Raw genomic sequence first — 20,397 nt, 5'->3', positions numbered from 1 at the left:
TAACAGTAAATCTTTATTTTAACAGTTTGTCAACAGAGAAGTACTGTTTTTAGCACCAAAAATATTGCCAGCCTCTTTCAGCATCTGTCACAGCAGCAGCAGCCGACACTGCCACAAATCCTGGGTTAAGGAGACGGGAAATAAAATGGGATCGGGAGGGCAAGGTGGAAACTGGGTTTTCTTTTATGTCAGGTCCTTGAATGTGAACCAACAGGAGCACATGAGGGGAAGGATCCGGCCCGTACACGTGGCTTTGAGCTAGCTGTGGAGTTGGGCTCTGTGGCTGTAGGGACCAGGGTCTGCTAAGGCAGAGTTTCTTCACTCTCTGTTGATTCCTCACCAAATTTGGGGTCAAATCCTGGTTTGTGAGCTTTCCTTCTGTTTTCCTATTGATTTCGATGGAATTAGGGTTTGCTTTAATTCACCGAGCTCTTATCTTAGGGGACACATTTCAGATTCAGGGTGTCCCCCTTGCTCTAGCTGTTTACCAAGACAGAGGACACACAGCAGTATCTGTGTGGGCTCAGACTTAGCACGTAGGAGCTCAAATAAATCGACAGACTTTAGTTATCAACTTCTGTACACATTTGCTGTGGCAGCACCCAAAGATACCAGCCGGCCCAGAGTCCCATTTGCTAGATACTGCCTGTACCTGTGCCTGTCTTCTGGCCAGGAAAGACACTGGGGTTCCTGGTCTGCCTCCTGCAGTCCCAGGTTCGTTGTGGTAGAGGCCACCTTCCAACAACAGTTGTCGGAGATCACAGAGGGGGCTTGAGATGGCGTTAAACCCAAGAGAGAGGCAAGGAGGAGAGCTGTGCTGGGACCACTTGGTGCTTCTCGTCCTTGCCCCCAGTGAAGCACGCTGTCCCCAACCAGCAGCATCGAACTCAACTTTGCTGCAGATGTGGAGAGCCACCACAGCTCTCCTTGGTTTCCTTGGTGATCACTGTCAGATCTAAAACACCAAAATGAAATGAAAATAGAAACGTATCAGAACTAGTTATATACATTCATATTAACGGTACACTTCTCTAACATCTAGCCTTTTCTGGAGTAGATTTTAGCTCTTTTTGCTAGATCTCTGCTTCTCAAGGACTAGCATGAATTGGTCAAAAGGATAAGTACTTAATCTTCCAGTGATAGAGCAGACATTTTAATCGTGAGATTGTTTTATTCTTAGGATACCTTCAATAAAGGATATACATCTTCCCAAGGACGAATAATTACTTGAGCAGCTTACAGCAATTTGTCAATGAGAATGACCCTGAGACTAGTTAAAGTTCATAAGGTGCAACATGAGTCACCATTAGAAAATAACAGAACTATTTCTCTCACTGACACAAAGTGAAAATTCAATAGCAAATTGGTGTGAAATATTATGACCCAAACTAAATAAGAGAGGAGTAGATGAAGGATTACAGTCGTTACTCATTTAGGAAGCAAATGTGAGACTGTATTTGGAGTGCTTGAGAGGAAATTGGTATCTTTGGTAACATAAAGATGTAAAGGAAGAACATCTAAATGGTTTTCATTTATTACTGTAGTCATGGAACTTGAAAAGGCAATGAATAACCCCAGAAAGCATTTTAAGGACTCCACTTTTAAAGAGCTGGTGGCTCAAGAACAAATGTTCCAGTGGTCCAGCAGCCATCACAGCACAACACTGCCCAGCCCGTAGATGAATGTGTTTCATCTAGACAGGCAACTTTAAGCAGGACACAACAGACATTCTTCTTACAATATTAACAATTTACCATCTGAACTTTATCTTTGCCTTGGATAATAACCACTAGACACTGGGTAAAGGAACAATTGATTTAAGATCTCAATCAAAAGAAAGCATTCCTCTTATCTCTATAGCCAAGCAATGAAGTAACAGTCATCTGGGGTTATTGCACATTTCTCAGTCCATTAAAAGCTCAGACTCACGATCTATATATGGAATGTAAGACATTTGCGGAAATGACTCTTGCAAAAATCTTTAGTGGTTAAGAGCTTGCAGTCTGTGCCTCTCCCCTGATTTCCACAATGTTTGCTAAAAAGGACGGGGAAAAAAAAGACCATTTTTATACTTCCTCTATTCAAACTTTCTCCCCTCCTTCCACATGCTTTTGCTCGCCGATGTAATCGCTGCTCTGCTAAGGAGCAATATGGCACACAGGTACCCTTCCCTCTGTCCCTCTGCAGCTGGTCGGGGTGTCCTCACCCGCTCTGGTGCAAATGCAGAGGACTTATTCTATGGGTTGGAAATAAGACACAGCACCTTAGCAGCGACTGGGGTTATTTAGTGTTCTGAAATATTTGCCGCGGTGAGTTTGTCAGTGATCCGTCCCTGACGAAGCACACTAGCCCACTGTGCTGGGCAATCCACCTGCAAACAAAACTGGAGGAGTGTTTGACACGGCTCTTTTCAATCCTACTCATCTGCTGGAGATGGAGGAGGAGTTCAGCACAATGTCACAGATGGGAAAGGCGTGCTGGGCGTATGTTGCGTGCCCAGCACGGAGCGTGAATGCAGTTAGAAATGCACAAACTAATGATGAATCACTGATGTAAAACAAGACCAATCTGATAATGATTTTTCCCCACATTCTGCCATCTCTTGTAGACTATATACTGATATGAGGCAGAGATGTCGTATCCAAACTATCCTGAGTTTACGTCACAGGATGTTCATTGACAAAATGAACTATCCAAATCCCTTTTGTTCCCCTAAACTTATTTCTAGAAATTATTTGAAGACACAGCCTACAATCTGGGCTCCCTCAGCTGATCTTACCTAGGATTTCCAAAGCAAGACCCTTGCTATCCAAGGTTTGCTCCGCTGTCAGTGGATGATGCACTGTAATCAATCAAATCTGCATTATTACTGATCTAGGACAAGAGTTATAAGGGCAAACATTGATTCCAGATGTTTTAGCATGGCAATACATATGCTGTGTTACATAAAGTCCTGCTAAAACACTACCTACCTTCTTCAAAAGCTATTTTAAGTGGAAAAACAACTGTGGTTAGTAGGCAAATGCATCGGTGTAACAGTAAATGCAGTGAACGTTAAGGATTTCTCTAAATAACATAAGAATGGCATAAAAACAGAGATAACCATTAAAAGAAAGATCACAGTGTACTCCAGCTTGCACACAGCTTGCCAGCGAGATACTCTGCCTGTGCTGGCCTGCAGAGCTAAAGCTGCAGTGCTAAAATGGATGAAACCATGCCCACAACCTTCTTTATGCTGGGTTTAACGTTGGCCAAGCTTGTGCTGCCACAACACGGTCCTAAAGGCAGACGCCCACCACACACCCAGAGCTCATACCTCCCCTGGGCATATGGACACTGCCACTGCCCCCAGCCCCCCACGGGTGCTCGTGTCCCCTAACTGGGCAAAGGCACGGCCACCGTGGAGCCCTGGGCCCCGCCGTGGTCTTCCTCAGCTCAAGGAGGAGCGATGGTGATGGGCACAGATGCCATCAGCACCAACCAACACACTCATGCAAACCGCCCCAAGCGTTGGGCAGGTCTCCTGTGTGGTGCAGAGCGAGGTGGCTGAGGAATGTGGTGATTTAAATAATAAATCTGTTTATTTTTAACACGACTGTTCTGCAAAGATAATGGTGCCAAGCTGACTGCACGGTGCACCGGCTACGCTTCTCTTCCAGTTACCATGGTTGCTAATACTTTAAAAACTGCCTGAGAAAGGAAGAGAATTGTTCTCCCCGTGCTGGGAGATGTCTCCCTGGCTCATTGCTGCCCACATAGTGCAGCAACACCGCCGGTCTCCACTTCAGGTGGGAGAGCTTGAGGAGATCTGCCCAGCCAGGGCTGGCAGATGGAGCGCGGTTTCTCGCGGTTTATCACCGCGCTGGCAGAACAAATCTCCTCACCTCTACTTTGGTTTTACGCAGGGAGAAATCTTTCTTACTGTAGCTGCCAGTAGGCATCCGTGGGAGAGAAGAAAAGTGCACTTGCATCCCAAAGAGTGTTCTGGTGTATCTGATCTGAGCCAGCAACGGCGTGCCCTACCAGGCGGACAAGGCGAAAGCTTAGAGGAGCAAACCACATGCAGGCTCCATCCACGCTCCCTTAAGCACGATGCTTTTCTATGATAAGCAAATAACTCCCCAAGATTAAAAAAAAAAATAAAAGTGGGCATAGAACAGGTATTTTCAACCATGATTGGAAAAAAGCCTGGACATGGCACTTAGTGCCATGGTCTAGTTGCCATGGTGGTGTCAGGGCAATGGTTGGACTCGATGACCCAGAGGGCTCTTCCAACGTGGTTGATTCTGTGATGGATCTGAGCACAATAAAGCGAGCTGTGTGATAGCGTGAGCCTTTGCCTTGGTCCTGCTGCTGAGCAGGGGTAGCTCGGCAGCAGCATCTCCCCTCGCGGGAGCAGGTTCAGCCGTGACGTGCCACCGACTCCCCCGCGCTGTGCCAGGGCTCCAGCCATCGCCAGTGCGGGTCTCACCCCCCAGGGCTATGGTCTGTGCGTGGGATGGACCCGGCCCACCTCACTCTCAGCAGCACACATGAAATCTCCCCAGCTGCCAACCCCCTTCGGTATTCTCTGCAGTTCAGAGCAATAAAAAAATATTGAATCGATATGGATTTGAAGTCTTTTGACTCCAGGTCTGCTGCAAATCCTCCAGCAGGTTGATTTCCCTCTGGCTCTCTACCTCCCTACCTCCATGTGATGATTCCCTACGTACAAAAACCTAAAAATGTCACTCCAAAAAAATCCCTGAGCTCTGTGGAGTTTAAATTCACAATGGATTATGCATTATCAATCGGGCAAAACAATTGTCTGAATCATTAAATCTCTAAAATGGTTTCAGAATGAATGGGACCTTGGTTCAATTTACCTTCATTTAGGAGACTCAAACCAGGGTTTAGTGCCAGTTTAGCTAAATTCACGCCTTGATTCACTTGCATTCGCTTCTCTGAGCATTTCCATGAAGATGTTTCCCTTTGTCCATGGGCAGGGGCTCACGTGGAGGAGCTGGTGCACGGTGCCCGGAGCATGCTCCCAGGGCTGGTACTGAGCCATCACAGGGTGACAGGAACAGAACGAGGGACCAGAAGGGGAGTAAGTCACCAAAACAAATAAATGTTTATTGCCCACACCATCATCTGGTGAAACGCTCCGTGTTCCTCAATAGGAATTTTTAATTTTATTGCTAATGTTTCAAAGAAAATTATTAAACACATCCAGGAAAAAAAAAATATTTCCACTGAAATAGATTTTTCCTGTTTTCATAAAAAAGTGTTTTGACCAGCTCTCCCTCGTCACTTGGGCATGGCATTCCCTGCTGTAAATCCTAGACCTAATTATTTAAGTGCCTGCACAACCATTTGGAAACCCCTGCTCTGCAAGCACTGCTACTGTTCCTCTGCTTTCTGGTGCACAGCTGACCAGAAGGCATCAGTGCGTGTGGTAAGCTGCAGCCACACACCAGTGTTTAGGCACTTGACTCCTACTGGCACAAAATAATAAACTGGAAAAGGTCCCAAAACGTATCCAAGACACTGTCATGCATCCGTGCTGCCCTGTGAGCCTCTGCAGTGGATGCTCCTTAATATTCCTGTCCATCTGTCCCCAGGCCCCACATTCTTATTCCATTTTTTTACTGAAACAGTTAGTGAAAAAACAATCTGTGTTTACGTTTCCCAGTGTCACCTGGTGCTCCGGGGTGGCAGATCACCTCCGGCCAGACGCTGCAGTTCTGCAGCACATCATTCGATACGTGGCGGGTTTGGCTGGGAGGTCTTTTGTCCCTGTGCTCTGGAGAGATCAGTTGAGGCTTCACAATGGTTCCTTTTGGCTTCTGAGTCTGCCAACAGAAAAGAAGCAACAAAAATACCTTGATCATTGACATTTCAGTGAAAAAGAGTCGTGGAATTAAGGGTCACCTGGCTCTCCTGTTTCCTACTGAACAAGTGCCTGGTTTATTGCTGCCTGTTCATAAAGTTATCCACCATTCCTCACAAACTGTGGTACCAATTCATGTGAAAAGTCACTACAATATTCACCTTTCATTACTCTCCTGTCTTTATGCCCATCCAACCCAGCTGCAGAAATCATTCTGCGTGACACCAGTGCCCACGAACAAGCCCTGCCATGGGACAAGGTGGCCACGGCCACTGTGGGGGACACACACCAGTGGGTCCAGGGAAGGCGAGGACAAGGAGCAACGTCTCGTGCGTGCACGTAATCTGCTCTGTCTCAATTACACAGCCCGCAGGCAGCTAACAGCCCAGTAATGACACGCTGAAGAGAACTGGTGAGTACTTAGGGGCTGCTGCACCGGCAGAGTACCGAGGTGGAGCGGGGAGCTGCCGGCTCCACGAAGTGACAAGTGTCCCATGGTTACTTTAATGCTTTTTTGTAGGGTTGCGTGGGTGTCTCTTTTAACTGGCACTGCAGGGTAAAAGCAAAGGTAATCCAATCACAGGCTGGAGAAGGTAAAGCTTCATAACTTAATAGCTGTGCACCACATCCTCACCAAGAGGAGAAGGGTTCGGGGGGTACCAGAACAGAAGAAGGGATCTCAGGAAGGGATGCAGGTCTGAAGAACATCTGCCTGTATTTAGAGGTGCCTTTGGCTACTGAATTATTCAGAATTGCCAGCGTATCACCTTGCAGTAAGTACCCTCCTACACAGAGGAAAATGCAGCAGATATTAAATTTTGTCCCATGTCAATACAGGATTTATTGCTGCCTTCGTACCCCACGAGACGCTGCTTTGTTTCTGGGCAGAGCCTGCACAGAGGCGACCCAGGTTAGAGCTCTTTACAAATGCTGCTCTGCTGTAACACAGAAATTACATTTTTGGGGAAAGGGCAATCCGTTCGGTTCTGCCCGCCCGAGAATTTACAACGCTTGAAAGCGAGCTACTGTATTTCACCTGATCCTGCAACCTTCCTTCACCCGGGGTGTCCTAATTGAATTCTGCCCCAGAAGGTGAAATCAGCCGCGACCGCCCGCGCTGCGCCGAGCACCTCCTGCCCCGCGCCCCGGGTCGGGCACTGCCCTGTCCCTCCTCCCCGGGGCAGCTCTGCGCACCGTGCTGGGGTTCAGGTGGGAATAAACGGTGACCCAGCTCAGGAGTTTAAAATATAAGGGGAAGAAACAGAGAATAGCCACAAAACTGTCAAATAAGCTCAAAGTGCTTTTATGGCTGTTATTCACGTCATGAGACGCCACTGTGATACAGTGATAAACACATCCAGCCATAAAAATACTGCGTGTTTGCTTTTTAAGTCACCTCCAAGTATTTCAGTGCAGAAAGCTTTTATATAATGTCATTGCACTGTACCCCCTGAGAGCAACTGCACCTCCGGAGTGCTTTTGCACCCACGTGCACCAGGATGAACAGAAACACGGTGCCCTGGGTATTTCAGTACCTCAGTCTATTACACGGATATCTTGGGACCAAAATCCAGACGTTCTCACTCTCATCTTCCCCTTTTTGTTTCTGCTTTCCTGTTTTAGCCAGATGGACCTCAGCTGTTCCTTGAAGCTGTATTCAGTCTCTGATGTATTTTCCGTGAGCAAAAGGGGAACTTCTTTTTTTCTTCCATCAGCAATTTTCTACAGTAAATAAGAAAAGAAAATGGAAAACCTTGTAGGCAGTCCCAGGCTGCTGAGGCTTTTTAAATGGGCTCAGAGCTCAGGCATGAGGCAGATTAATCACAGAACAGACGCGTTGAGCCAGTGCAGAAGATGACATTTCAGGGCTAGTGTAAGGAAGAAGGACGAATTGAGTGAAGGGACTAGGAGCAAGAGAAGCCTGAGCATGAACCACCAGGTACAGAAGAGCCAGGGTGTGACAGCGCTGAGACCATTCAACAAAATTAAGTGTGGCCATGGAAAAGATTTCCTTGGCATGGGCACTGTGATCTCATTCTAATGCGCTTGCAAGAAATCATAGATGATTAATTGGATCATTTCCATATCCTGCTCCTAAGTGAGGCGCTTAAAGGAAACCGTGTTTCTGTTGCTGCCTGACCTACAGATACAGGGTGTCAGCCCCTCCAAAGCAGCTTCAACATGAAAAAGGATGGAGTGATGAGCAGTTCATGTTAGAGAGACAGGCAAAACAGGTAATAGCCCCTGTGTCCCCTGAAATATATCCCATTCCTCAGGTTAACACTTTAAAAATGTATCGCATAGAAATGTACCCTTCATTTAACAAAAATAAATAACTAAAGTCAAATAACAGGTTGCTGGTGACAGAAAGCAGCACTTGCCAAATATAATGATGCCTTTTCACGCAGCGTTAGTGCTCCAGAATGGTTGATCTTTGCTCAATGGCCCTTTTACCCTAAAAATACATCAGAAACATTGCAGTGCTTTCTCCACCCGGATACCTACATGTAATACTACAGCCATCAGAACTGAGACTCAAATCCCTTTGTCATCTCTCCCCTCTCATTTGCCCACAAGTGCTGCAAGGCAGAGCCAAAAAAAGAAAAGAAGGAACAGAAAAGCTTCTGCTGCCTCAGGCCACCCTCGCTCCTCGTGGACGGCGCAGTTCTGCTCGCCGAGCAGCTGCTTCCCTCTTAACGCTTCATTTACTCCAGATTACCACCTGTGTGTCTCCTTGTCTGTAGCCAGCCCCAAGTAGTTAGTTTTCCTGGGGCTGGAAGCTGGCTTTCAGAGCACCTAGAAGCTGGTTTCCACGTGCTCTGTTCCTGCTAAGTGTATTACTATAAGCCAAAGGAGGGGTTTACTCCTGTCTAAAACCAGCCTGGTGAACAAACATTTCTCATCAGGCGTGGAGACAAGCTGCCCGTGGGGTTTTGTCTGGTGCTGGAAAATCTGGAGTGTGCTTAAATAGCTACCGAATTGGGTAGGCTTGGAGTGCAACGTACAGCTGCCTCCTCGTGGGGGTGTGCCGGGGAAGGATCAGCTTCTCAGAGGCAAACATCCAGAGATCTGAACTGGAAAGGTGTGGGCTCGACTTGTGTGTCATTCTGGAAACCTTCCCATCAATCCGTGACTTCATTGCAGTTTCTCAGCATCGCTGACTTGTTCTGAAGCTGCCATTGATTTACTGCACAATTTCTGAGTGGTTAGAGGAGTTTTTCCCCAGCATAAATGCTGCTTATTTGAAGTAGAAATTGAATCTGATGGGAAAACTTATTTTAATTTGCAAAAACAGAGAAGGTTAAAAGGGGCAGAGAAAAAAACAACCTCCTCAAACCTCTGATTGACAATTTTTGACATAGCAATGGTACAGCAGCAGTTCCATTACTAATTTAAAGAAAAAAACAAAACCACACCACCTTTTTGCTCTCCCGTATGTGATCTGAGGCTGCTGAGTACTCACCTTCTAAACACAAAGGGGAGAGGGGAAGGCTCCGTGCCCTGCTCCAGCCCATCTCCAGCGAGGGGGAGCAGGTTGCAGATCTCCAGCTCTGTGACCTCAAGCCATACTTTAAACCATCAGCCCAAACCACTGCTCTGCATCTTTCCCAGGGTTTCCAAACCAGGTTGCCCTCTCTCGCCATCTCTTGCCACTGCTGCACCGCCAGATGCTCGTGTTTTCTGTGAGGATGGAGCAGGTTTGCAGAACAAATTCCACTGTTACCACGCCAAGTAGCACCGTTACCAAAATACAGTAACGAACCAGCTCTGAAATGAGTTAATGTGGTTCTCATCTGAAGTGTGCAGAGACGCCTTACTGTGTCGTTTTCCACTAAACACACAGTGTTTCTCTTTGCTGAATTTATTTGCCATTTACCTGTGTCTGTACATTTGCATTCTTTGTTGTTGCATTATGCTTGTAATGAATTTTCGTTTGTACGTTGTAGAGCAATCTCCTTCAGTCATCTCACAAATGCTGCTGCTTGTTTCCTCATCCAATAACTCAAAAGCAGAGACTGTAAGATTCAAGTGTAAAGGAAAACGATGTTTTTGAAGATTGTGTTCTGTGCAGAATAATTCAAAGTACGTCACATTTCTGCCACTGTGAGGTCCTTGATCATTGGTTTCTTCTTTCTGTTAATAAGCTGTTACCACTAAAACTGAAATTTAGATTTCTGTGTGAGTGTTACAACCAAGAAGGTAAATACCTTGAGCTGCTTTTCCTCAGAGTCACAGAATCACAGAATCAACCAGGTTGGAAGAGCCATCTGGGATCATCGAGTCCAACCATTGCCCTGACACCACCATGGCAACTAGACCAGGGCACTAAGTGCCATGTCCAGGCTTTTCTTAAACCCCTCCAGAGATGGTGACTCCACCACCTCCCTGGGCAGCCCCTTCCAATGTCTAATAACCCTTTCTGAAAAGAAATTCTTCCTAATGTCCAACCTGAACCTCCCCTGGCAAAGCTTGAGGCTGTGTCCTCTTGCCCTATCGCTGGTTGCCTGGGAGAAGAGGCCGACTCCCTCTGCACTCCAACCTCCCTTCAGGTAGTTGTAGACTGCACTAAGGTCACCTCTGAGCCTCCTCTTCTCCAGGCTAAACACCCCCAGCTCCCTCAGCCGTTCCTCGCAGGTCAGACCCTCCAGACCCTTCCCCAGCTTGGTCGCCCTCCTCTGGACTCTCTCCAACAGGAGCAGGTCGGTTGGAAAACAGCCGCCCGGAGCAGGAGGGGCTGGTGTGAGTCAGCAAGGGGTGAGATGAGCAGTGGGGACAGAGCCGGCAGTCAGTGAGCAGTGCTGTCTCCTGCCGTGCTGCACAGCGTGATGGCTCGCTGTGCCGGAGCTGAAATTGCTGTTTGGGATATCGTTAGCCTCCGTAGTTCAAGATAGGACTAATTACGAACAACAGACTGTACTGTTCTTTTATCACAGGTTTTTGATTAACGTGAGACATGGGAGATCTTGTGCAGGGTCTGAGCAGCCAAAAGCGGCCACGTCCCTGCCCCATCACGGACCCAAGGCAGCAGGACCCCCCCCACGCACCCCACACCCTGCTCTGCGCCCGGCCATGGCAGCAGCCTCGTGCCAGCCTTCACCGCCTCAGGGGACTGAAAGTAGGTTAGATTAAATCTGGTGGACCAGATTTTGGTCACCTTAAAAACAACAACCACCCCCCCTCTCCCTCACAGCCCTCCCACACACACATCTGCCACGCTTACACTGGAAAATTAAATCACTTTTCCACTCAGCTGGCAGGAGCCAGCCAGTAGCTCATGGGAACAAGAGTGTTTTAAACCAAATTAACCACTTCGGCGACGCGGTGGATGCAGAGGCTGGAGGCTCTGAAGCGCGGGGTGGCAGCCAGGTCTGTCCCTGCCTTTGGTGCTCAGCGGTGGGGAGGGAGGGCTGGGCCCAGGGAACTACAAATATTAATTATTCTCAACACTTAAGTGATGCTTTCTCTGTCATTCAGAAACACAAGGCTACAGGGCTCACTTACAAACGCCTTGACTTTATCTGTAACTCCCACATCCAAGTGTCACCCGAAGCACACACTGTCTCATTTGAAATGAAATGTCTCCTGACACACGCTGGATCTTTCTGGAGATGCACCCAAATGCAAGCTCACGTGTTGCTTCTTGATCGAACTAGCATTTAGGTGCATTTCCAGAAAGATAACGCTCCCTTCCCGAAATTAAAGTTATTCTATCTTATTTAATTAATTAATTAATTTTGCTGACCTCCTCCCTGCATTGTATTTCCACTTACCTTGTGCTTCATTAAACTTGCATGAAGCTATCCAGCCAGCAGTGGCTTCCACTCGGGTTGCCAGGAACTAATCTGACACCAGATTGGAAATCACCACGTAAAATAATAAGCAGCTTTTACTGGAGTTATGAAAATACCCCTGTCGTGTCAGGCAGTGCCATTAGCAGGGAAGCAGCCGAGGTCCTACTGGGGAGAGAGAGAAGCTGACAGACAGAGTTAAACCTGCTCAGGAGAGAAATGGGCTGGTGAGAGCTCTGGGATGGGGTGGGAATGGAGCTGGGATGGGGTGGGAATGGAGCAGAGCTGCCGCACGACCGCAGCAGGTTTTACCACCGCACTCTTTTTTTAGCCTCTATACTGAACTGCCATCTAGACAGCATAAAACATTTATAGCAGCACTCTGCCGCCTCTGTGCCACAGTGATAAAACGTGGCCTTTTGCAAGTGTCCCCGCACAAATTTGATTCCACTTGTCACCATCCAGCTGAAATCGTTACCTGAATAACACCATCCAGAGCCCCGCACAGGCAGGCACCCGGCGCCTGTGAGATGAGGAGGCGAAGAACTCCTCACAGTGCTGCTCCATCCACAGTCACTTGTGTCTGTATATGTTCCCCTGGAGCCCTGGCCGTCACCTGGAACAGGGATGTTGGAGCAATTTCTAACCCGTGGGTTAAGCTGGAGGTGCTCCCTCGGGGACGGGGTACGTGATGGGACGTGTGGGGCACTAACAGCTCGATGGTCACCACTCACTTCTGCAAAAGAACGTTGTGTAATTGGACAACACCAGCTCAGTAAGCAGTGACTGGTGTGGTGGAGGTTCAGCTTTGACAAGCCTCTCATGTCTCTAATTTTTTTGAAAAAAATATATTTTCTGATTTGAAGTAACTTTACATTTTAGAGATTGTTGCTGTCTTCTGGTGTAAAGAAGTTCCAAGGACAAACCGAGATGCAATTACAGTGTGGTAACATCTAAACGTGATGCTCTGATTGAGAACCCACATTCGTAATGCTGAATTCTGTTTCAGGAAAATTTTTAGAATTTAAATTTTTCAACCCAACTGAGCAAGAAAAGAGTTGACATCTCAAAACCGTCCTGCCCATCTCTCCCACCCACATTCCAGTGTTGCTTCCAGGAATCTCTACAGGTTTATTTTTAGCCACCCATTTTCACATAAGATTCAAGTCCAAAGCGTTCGAGCTCGCTCTCATTTGAACAAAACGTGTTTAGCATTCGGCGCTGAACCGGAGGGCACAGAACAGCAGGCGTTTGAACAGATCTCTGCAAAGCTCTCCGGCAGAAGGCAGCTTGCCCTGAGTCAGCCTGGCTGCATTTTTGGAGGTTTAAACCAGGTGTCACTCCCTCAAAGACACTGACTGGTAGAAAGGGCTTAGGAACAAGGGCACAGCAACCCTGGGGGAAAGCCTGGTTCATGCAAAGTCCAGGGAAACCCCCCCAAACCCAGCGATTTTAACGTGCCTGGGATTTTGTTCTTCACATTAATGAGAAGATTCATTTCAACATGTAGATGTGAATAATAAAAGTAGAGATACCTTTTTTTTAAGCCCTCCCTTAAAGCAGTTTAAATGATGAAACAAGCATAGAGGCAAACACTCCCTGCTGTACTTGCACCCAGCAAACCACGACAGAGGATCAGCAATCAGGGCAAGAACAAATCCGTACAAAATCATTATCATTAGCAGAAATGCAAGCGTACAGACCAGAAGCAATTAGTGGCAGGAATGCAGAACAACAAATGAGTCCCACCCTGTTGCTGTTGAACCAGGGGATTAAATTCACCCTGAGCAGGACCATGCCTTCAGAGACGTGTCCCAGATTGGCCATCAGTGGATGCACACATGGAACGCCTGCCACAAGTCTCAAATACCTGTAACGACTTGAAGCATAAAAACAAAACTAAAAAATATACAAATGTCAACATGTGACTGAGGTGCTGCCCCGTAAATGATGCAATATCTTACGTACAACTTAGAGATTTGATCTTTTCCTTTGATCTAAATATAGCGAGGAGCAACCTCAGGGTACCTCTTGCTGCATCAGCTAACTCGGGTTGTTTATTCAAAACACGTAACTGTCAGTGGCATTTCTTTTCATTCAGCATTAATCGTGGCACACAGCATACTTTGTGTGGCACCACGTTCCCCTGCACAGCACACTTCATGTTCATAATATTCCCAAGTTCTTGCAGATCAGTAAGATTCAAGCTCTGTTGTTCACACTTACGGAGATATCAACAAACATCAGGGCACTTCAGAGACCCACCAGGACACCGTGATTTTTGAGAAGGGAACCAGAGTTTAATGCTACACCTGGAAGAAGTGTGTTTGGCAAAGGAACAGCTCCCCCCAAGTGCAGCCATTGGCTCCTGGGAGGATCTCCATCTTTGCCACAACGGTTGAGCTCGAGCGGTTTGTGAGCTGCTGCCATCAGTGCCCAAAGACACACGCTCTAAAGCGATCAGACATGCTGCACTCGTGAGATGCATTTGTCTGCTTTCCTCCTCATACACCCTTGGACACTGGTGGCCATACCCCATTGCACCTACCTCTATGAGCATTCTTCTAGGGGAATCAGGTATTGCTCAAACCACCTCTGGCTGGGTGGTTTTAGATTCAACTCACATAAAGTTTTGGTTTTGTTTTGTTTTTTAAATTAAGTTCAATTTTAAAATTTACAAAAATGATCCAAGTAAGTGTTTATGCAAGAACTGAGACCCCACATGACCATCTGTGAAGGTATTTGTGGTATTTCTCATGCTTAGAGGGGGAAGCACCGCTGCAAAGCCAAGCATCCGAGGTGGCAAGCGTTGCAGTATTGCTGGCAACCCCTGCAGCTGCGGATGCCACCACGCTGCAAAGCCGCACGTGAGCGTGGAAGAGGATTGATTCGGTGCCCACCACGCAGCAGAGGCAGGACAATCCCGTGCATTATTCAGCGGAGCCTGTGATGGCTTTGCGCTTAATCTATGTGAAAATTGGATTTATGGTATAGGAGCAAGAGGTATCAGAACACAGCCCATAAAACTGAAAGAATCATATTTTTCTCTTCAGCAAGCAACTTTTAACAGCTCTGCTGGGTGCTTATTTGCAGTCACAAGGCAAAAATTTTCTCTCTGCTGTTTACGACCCTTTTACTCATTTCTGTGACGGAGGGGGGTGGTTTGGAGTACGGTGCAGTGATGCTCTAGTTACTGGGTGTTATGTGCTCCAGGGACTCCTTTGATATGTAGTCCTCTGCTCTACTAATGTTCCCATTAGTCTTGATTGCCTCTGCAGGGGGTGGTAAAGGCTTCTGTAACAAAGTGCCTAGGAAAATCCTTCTTGAGCCTTTGATAATTTCTTTGTAATATTTTCCTCATCTTTCACGAGATATCAGCTTGACTTTGAAGTTATTTCCAGTTCTGTTGTCATTAGTTTATATTTCCACCCGGCAGCTGGATGTTTCTTATGGGGGAGCAAGGAGCCACCAAACAGCCACCCTTTCTGTGTGCCACAGTTGGTCCTGATCTCTTGAGTAAATCTTCCAGTTATTGAAAGCGTCCAGTTTAAAACCACGGGTATCAAAACGCAGGCGTCAAATGCTGTGAGGTATTGCTCAAAGTTGCTGGGAGGAAAATGAAGAGCAAAAATATATATGTGGAAAATCATAGACATAAAACATCCCAGTGAGAAAATGGTTGGGGATCAAAGCTGTTTAACAGCCATAAAGCACAGTGGAAGGTCAAATTAAAAAAAAAAAATTGATATTGGCCTGAAATATTCAGAAGTTCAGGTGTTTATTTATACCATGACAGTGTGGTGGGTTTAGGAGGTTGAGCTGAAATGAATGGAGGTTTCCCAGTGAAATTTCATGGATAGACTAAATTAATCAAAGGATATTTTTTTTCTCTGGGAAGCAATTGTAGGACTTGACATGGAAAACTGAAAATGAGGATTTTTTTTGCTAAGGGTTCTCCTCACACCTCTACTGCCTGGAAAGAACAGCCCCTTTGTAAAAAGGCTTTATATCCCCTGTGATAATATTTGCTAAGTATGTCATAATCGCTGTAATTTTCATCATGATTAGCAATAAAAAGTATATTTAAAAATACCCAATAAGGAAAGAAAACTTAAATGAACTTTTTAACTTCGAGGATTAGTGTGAAAGCCTGGGAGAATTCTGAGATGAGTCAGAAGAGCTGTAACAAGGCTTCTGCTGCTTTGTCACCGAGGAGATGGATAGAGCTCCCTGCAGCATTAAAACATGCCAGGAAAGAGTCACTCCAGCTTCGGATTTGACCTTTTCAGTTCTGTGGTGCTCCAGTCCTGAACCACAATTCAGGCCCATCTCTGTACCACGCAACTCATGGAGCCAGACACCAATTTGCTGTCATTATCTGCAGCTCCTTTGGTTCAAAGACCACTAACATTACCTCCCATTACAGCTCACGCCTTGAAAATACAAAGCAAGGGCAAGAACAGAGATGGAAAAAATCACTGCAAAGGAAAGCACAGCAGCAATAACGTGCAACCACAACGAAGTGCACCGAAACAAAGCCAGGCAGAAGGTTGTCTCCATTTTTAGTTGCTTATATGTAACCCCAGAGCTGTTCAGCCCTGAGCCCATGCGGCTTCACCACATCGTCTGCAAGAAGCCCCATCTCTCCACCACCACGTGCCTTCACTGGGGGTGACCCACACGTGAGAGGACCCAGAGAGACGCGATGGGATGATCGAGCTGCACTTGGCTGCAAGGTCAGCCCATGGGGAGGTCCCAGGGGAAGAAAGGGCTTTTCCTGCATCCATCTCCTGTGCTGCTGGTGCTGTTGCTTTTGTGCATTTGCAGGATGCAGATAAGAAGGGCATCGGATTTGAATGTTATGCTAATAAGAACATCTGTGTACTTAAATCAGCACTGAGCAGCTGGTACATCTAAAACAGCCCCCAGCATGTCTAAACACTCTGTAAATACAGAGTTAGTATCTCCTGAGATCAATTTATCGTTAATAAGTTATAAAAACAGGTTTTGATGCACACCAAAAAAAAAAAGTGTGAAAAAACCCTATTCTTTATTTCCATTTTTCCCTCCTAAAATTTAGTAAAATGTTTCTTGTGTGCCCAAATTCATTCAGAGAAAGCAATTGTTACAGTTAAGATGTATTAGGCTGTAGTCCAAGCAATAGCTTGAAATGTATTTTCCATTATATTTTGTTCTAAGTTGGGCGTATTAGGACTTGATTGTGATTCATATAACAACAATTTTCACGATTAAAAGTGTGTATTTAAAACTGGCAGTCACTGACATTTTAATAAGGATTGAACGAAAGGTTTCAATAAGCATCCACTGCAATTCTGGGGGACTACTATCATCCATCAGCCGATGTCATTCTGATTAGAAATTGTTAACGATTACAGAAAATAAATTCAAATTGAACCAGAATGTTTCATGAACGTGCAGTCCATCCCTGTCACAAGCAGCCGTGGGTGCTGGAGGACAGACAGGCAGAGCTCTGGGCAGGGAGGGTGACACCTCCTCGCCTGCTTCTCCCTGCTGGGTTGTACACATGGACTCAGGGCTGGCCTCATCCTGCCCAGGACACCTGGGTGCAAAGCAGAGCCATCCTCTGCGCCCTGTGTGGTCAACGCAGAGCTGCAGGCACCCCAAAGGTGACATGGCCCACGACACCTGAACATCAACCAGCGAGTGGGTGCCCAGACCAACTTCAGACTAGTGTTTGGGGAAAAGCCTTGACCAGGTTCCATGTTACACCAACGTTTGGTGGCTGTTATCCCCTCCACAGTCACCTCGGCCTGGCTGCAGCCGTGGCTCAGCCCCCTCCTGCACTGCTGAGGGACCCCAGCGTCTCCTACATCTCGACATGCAGGAAGGGACCTTGGCTTATGCTGCTGAATGATTGGCCTTTGCTCAGCATGCCCAGCTTTGCCAAATGTCCTACAAGGACCTGCATGTCCCCGAAAGACTCCAGATCGCATCTGAACTTATTTGGAACACTTTAGGACTCCACCTACTAAGTCATAAAGATTAAAGATAATTACTGTGATGAAACGGATCCCTTTTCCTCTCTGCTCTCAGATGCTCTGTTGTGAGCAGACATTGCACATATATACCCTGTACTTCACTTCTAAGCCTTCTACATCCATGAACTGTGACTGCTTCGTTAAACATGTATTTTGTGCATCCTGTAAGCTCAGGGAAACTGTATAATTCAGGGTACCAGCCAGGGTGTGCAGGTGGCATTTTGATTGATGCTACGTGCATCTGTAAAACTAAGATACTCCTCGGCATATGTGGAGGTGGTTGGGTTTTTTTTTCTCCTGCTCCTCTGTTCCTGGAACACTTTTATCTCGCTCCAGTAATTGCCAGCGAAGTTCACAAACAGTGAAGTACATGAGCAAACCTTACCAGCTCCGTTGCACTCCCAGCACTCCGCTTCCATACGGGTCACGTCTCGGAGGACGAGCACACCACGGTCACGGCCAAAGGCAGTCACAGCTGGCCTCGTCCCACGGGGCTGGGGCACTGGAGACACGTCTGGAAAAGGGGGCCCAGAGAGTGTAACTTCCTAATTGTTCTGAGAGCTAGACTAAAGATCTTACCCAACGCTCAACACTTCATTAAAAAAACAGGCTAATACAGTCATCAGGTAGATATCAAATAAAAGAGGTTAGCTGAAGTAATCAATTAAAACTGAGTATAAAATTAAAAGCTATTTTTTCTTCTGTGTATCATACAGTTTCCTGCTAAACTGTACATAACTCCTTCACTTCACACACTATTTCTGCTGGAGATGTAGGAGTTTCTGCAAGGTTAGGAGATGGTTTACCTTGACAGCAGATGGGAATGGGTCCAAACCCCCCAAACAGTCACCTTGCCCTTATCCCTTCTGTCCACGGGATATTTCTGGACTGCTGCTCAGTAATGTCTGGCTGAACTTGTTTCCATGCTGCTGGAGAAAGTCCAGGATGGCAGAGAGCTCCCGGGGACGGGTACTGGCAGGCTGCTGCGATCTGCCGCACCGTCTGTCCTAGAACGAAAATGGTTAATCAAAAATCACATCCTGTGCTTCATAAGAGCTTTGCTTGACTGAGAGGCTTGACCCAAATAATAATGAAAACTAACCAAAAACCACTAAGTTTTATCATTCTTGTGAGGTACAAAAACAATCCTAGTTTATAAAAGAATACAACTTTTGGTAAACAAAACACAAAAAGATTGCTAGCAGGTTTTTGGTGAGATAACCATTATTTCAACTGAGTTTAGTGCAGTTTTTCCAAATGCTTTAAATGTAAGAACTGATTTGCCTGCTGCCTACGAGGAAACATTTTTGTGCTGAATTACTGACCTTTTAGTTATTTCTTGCACTTCCCAGCAGTCAGTTACGGCTCTGGACACCAACGTCAGCCAACAGTCGTCATCTGCAATTACTGAGATGGTTAAATCTTGTGACAAAGAATGCGTAGAGGAAACAAAAACATCACGTACATAAATAACAGAGTCACTAACCCTCTTCAATTTATCTGCTCCAGGAAAATGCAGTGCAGGCTGCAAAGCACGATAATGCTCCCTGAGCCAGCGCAGATAGCGCTGCGTGGCAGCTTGTTCTGCTCTGAGAGAAACAAGGATGAACAAAAAACCCAACACGTGAGTTATTTGAAAAACGCTGGTAAAATTGTTGTGATCTGAAGGCAAACAGTGCTTCTCCAGCCTTCCCTGGTGGCATTTTGGATGCTTGTGATTCTTTTCTTCTGAGGAATTTTGTGCTCTGCCAACTGCAACTCATCCTCCTTGCACAGCCGCTGTTGTGGCACCTGCTTTTACACTGAGATTCTTGGCACAAGGGAAGAAATACTGCCTGTTGCCACTTGTCCTTGCTTCCTTCTCTTGTGATGATGTGCTCACTGCAAGAGTGATTTAAATTTTAAATTCTGTAACCGAAATACAGATACTATGCAGTAAATGCCAATTGATGAGTAACTGTGTCACCTGCACATCTTCATGGTTTTTTTATCCTCAGCACCCGATCGTCATCTTTTCTGCCCCAGCATTCAGCAGAGGACAGCTTTCTGCTGGGCCACCCGAGCACAATGATCTGAGAGGGGAAGAATGAAGAAATACACGGGGTTACGTACAATATAGTCCAGTTTGAGGATAGGAAACTACCCTGCCAGACACAGCAGACTCACTGCGTTTCTCCTGTGATGGTTTGGACTCTACACCACCTTCTTTCATAAAAACAGAAAATGGGTTTCTGAAGTTCAGTGGCAGGAACCAACTGAAGGCAATGGAGACCCACCTGATGACAGCCACCAAGCACTGACGTGTTACAGCGTGGAGATACCCCTGCACAAACCCCCCTTGGGTCAATGGGTCAATAATCCCAGCTCTCATACCCCAACCTCCCCAAACCCAGCCTCCTTCAAATGAGCAGAACTTTCAAGATTACTTTGTTCTGCAGGACTTGGGCAAACGCACAGCTTGAGACACTGTCCCTGACCTGCCTCCACCCAAGTACCCTCATTCAGTTCCCTGATAAATTCACCGGGCTTCTGAGGTTCTCCAGAATTAACTCGATCGCATTCCCAGGGGCTGGCAGGAGAGAACAGAAATAAAGAAATCAATCACTCAGTGAGAGACAGGCTTGAACGAGTGCCAGAACTAATACTCCCAAATTCTGGGAAGGGTGTATTTCAATATTTATTAGAAAGGCACATTTTCATCAGATGATCCCAAGCC

The 20,397-nt window shown here is 46.5% G+C and overlaps 2 long non-coding RNA genes across 5 annotated transcripts; both read right to left on the bottom strand.

Moving 5' to 3' along the window:
- Positions 1-9,170, bottom strand: LOC137667840 (uncharacterized). Of its 2 annotated transcripts, XR_011048847.1 has the most exons (5): positions 8,878-9,170; positions 7,408-7,594; positions 5,681-5,834; positions 4,866-5,041; positions 1-955 (listed from the first exon to the last, which is right to left on the bottom strand). It is a non-coding gene; the product is annotated as an uncharacterized lncRNA (long non-coding RNA). The 2 variants fall into 2 exon arrangements; XR_011048848.1 differs by lacking the exon at positions 4,866-5,041.
- A 122-nt stretch (positions 9,171-9,292) lies between these two features.
- On the bottom strand, positions 9,293-19,125 carry LOC137667839 (uncharacterized). Of its 3 annotated transcripts, XR_011048845.1 has the most exons (7): positions 19,007-19,125; positions 18,488-18,688; positions 18,067-18,195; positions 13,411-15,267; positions 12,140-12,277; positions 11,644-11,826; positions 9,293-9,888 (listed from the first exon to the last, which is right to left on the bottom strand). It is a non-coding gene; the product is annotated as an uncharacterized lncRNA (long non-coding RNA). The 3 variants fall into 3 exon arrangements; XR_011048844.1 differs by having other exon boundaries at positions 11,644-12,277; XR_011048846.1 differs by having other exon boundaries at positions 11,644-12,277; positions 13,411-13,540.
- Between the last annotated feature and the right edge of the window lie 1,272 nt (positions 19,126-20,397).

This window comes from Nyctibius grandis, chromosome 10 (assembly GCF_013368605.1).
Source record: "Nyctibius grandis isolate bNycGra1 chromosome 10, bNycGra1.pri, whole genome shotgun sequence".
NCBI lineage: Eukaryota > Metazoa > Chordata > Aves > Nyctibiiformes > Nyctibiidae > Nyctibius > Nyctibius grandis.
This window is presented reverse-complemented; position numbering and strand designations above follow the sequence as displayed.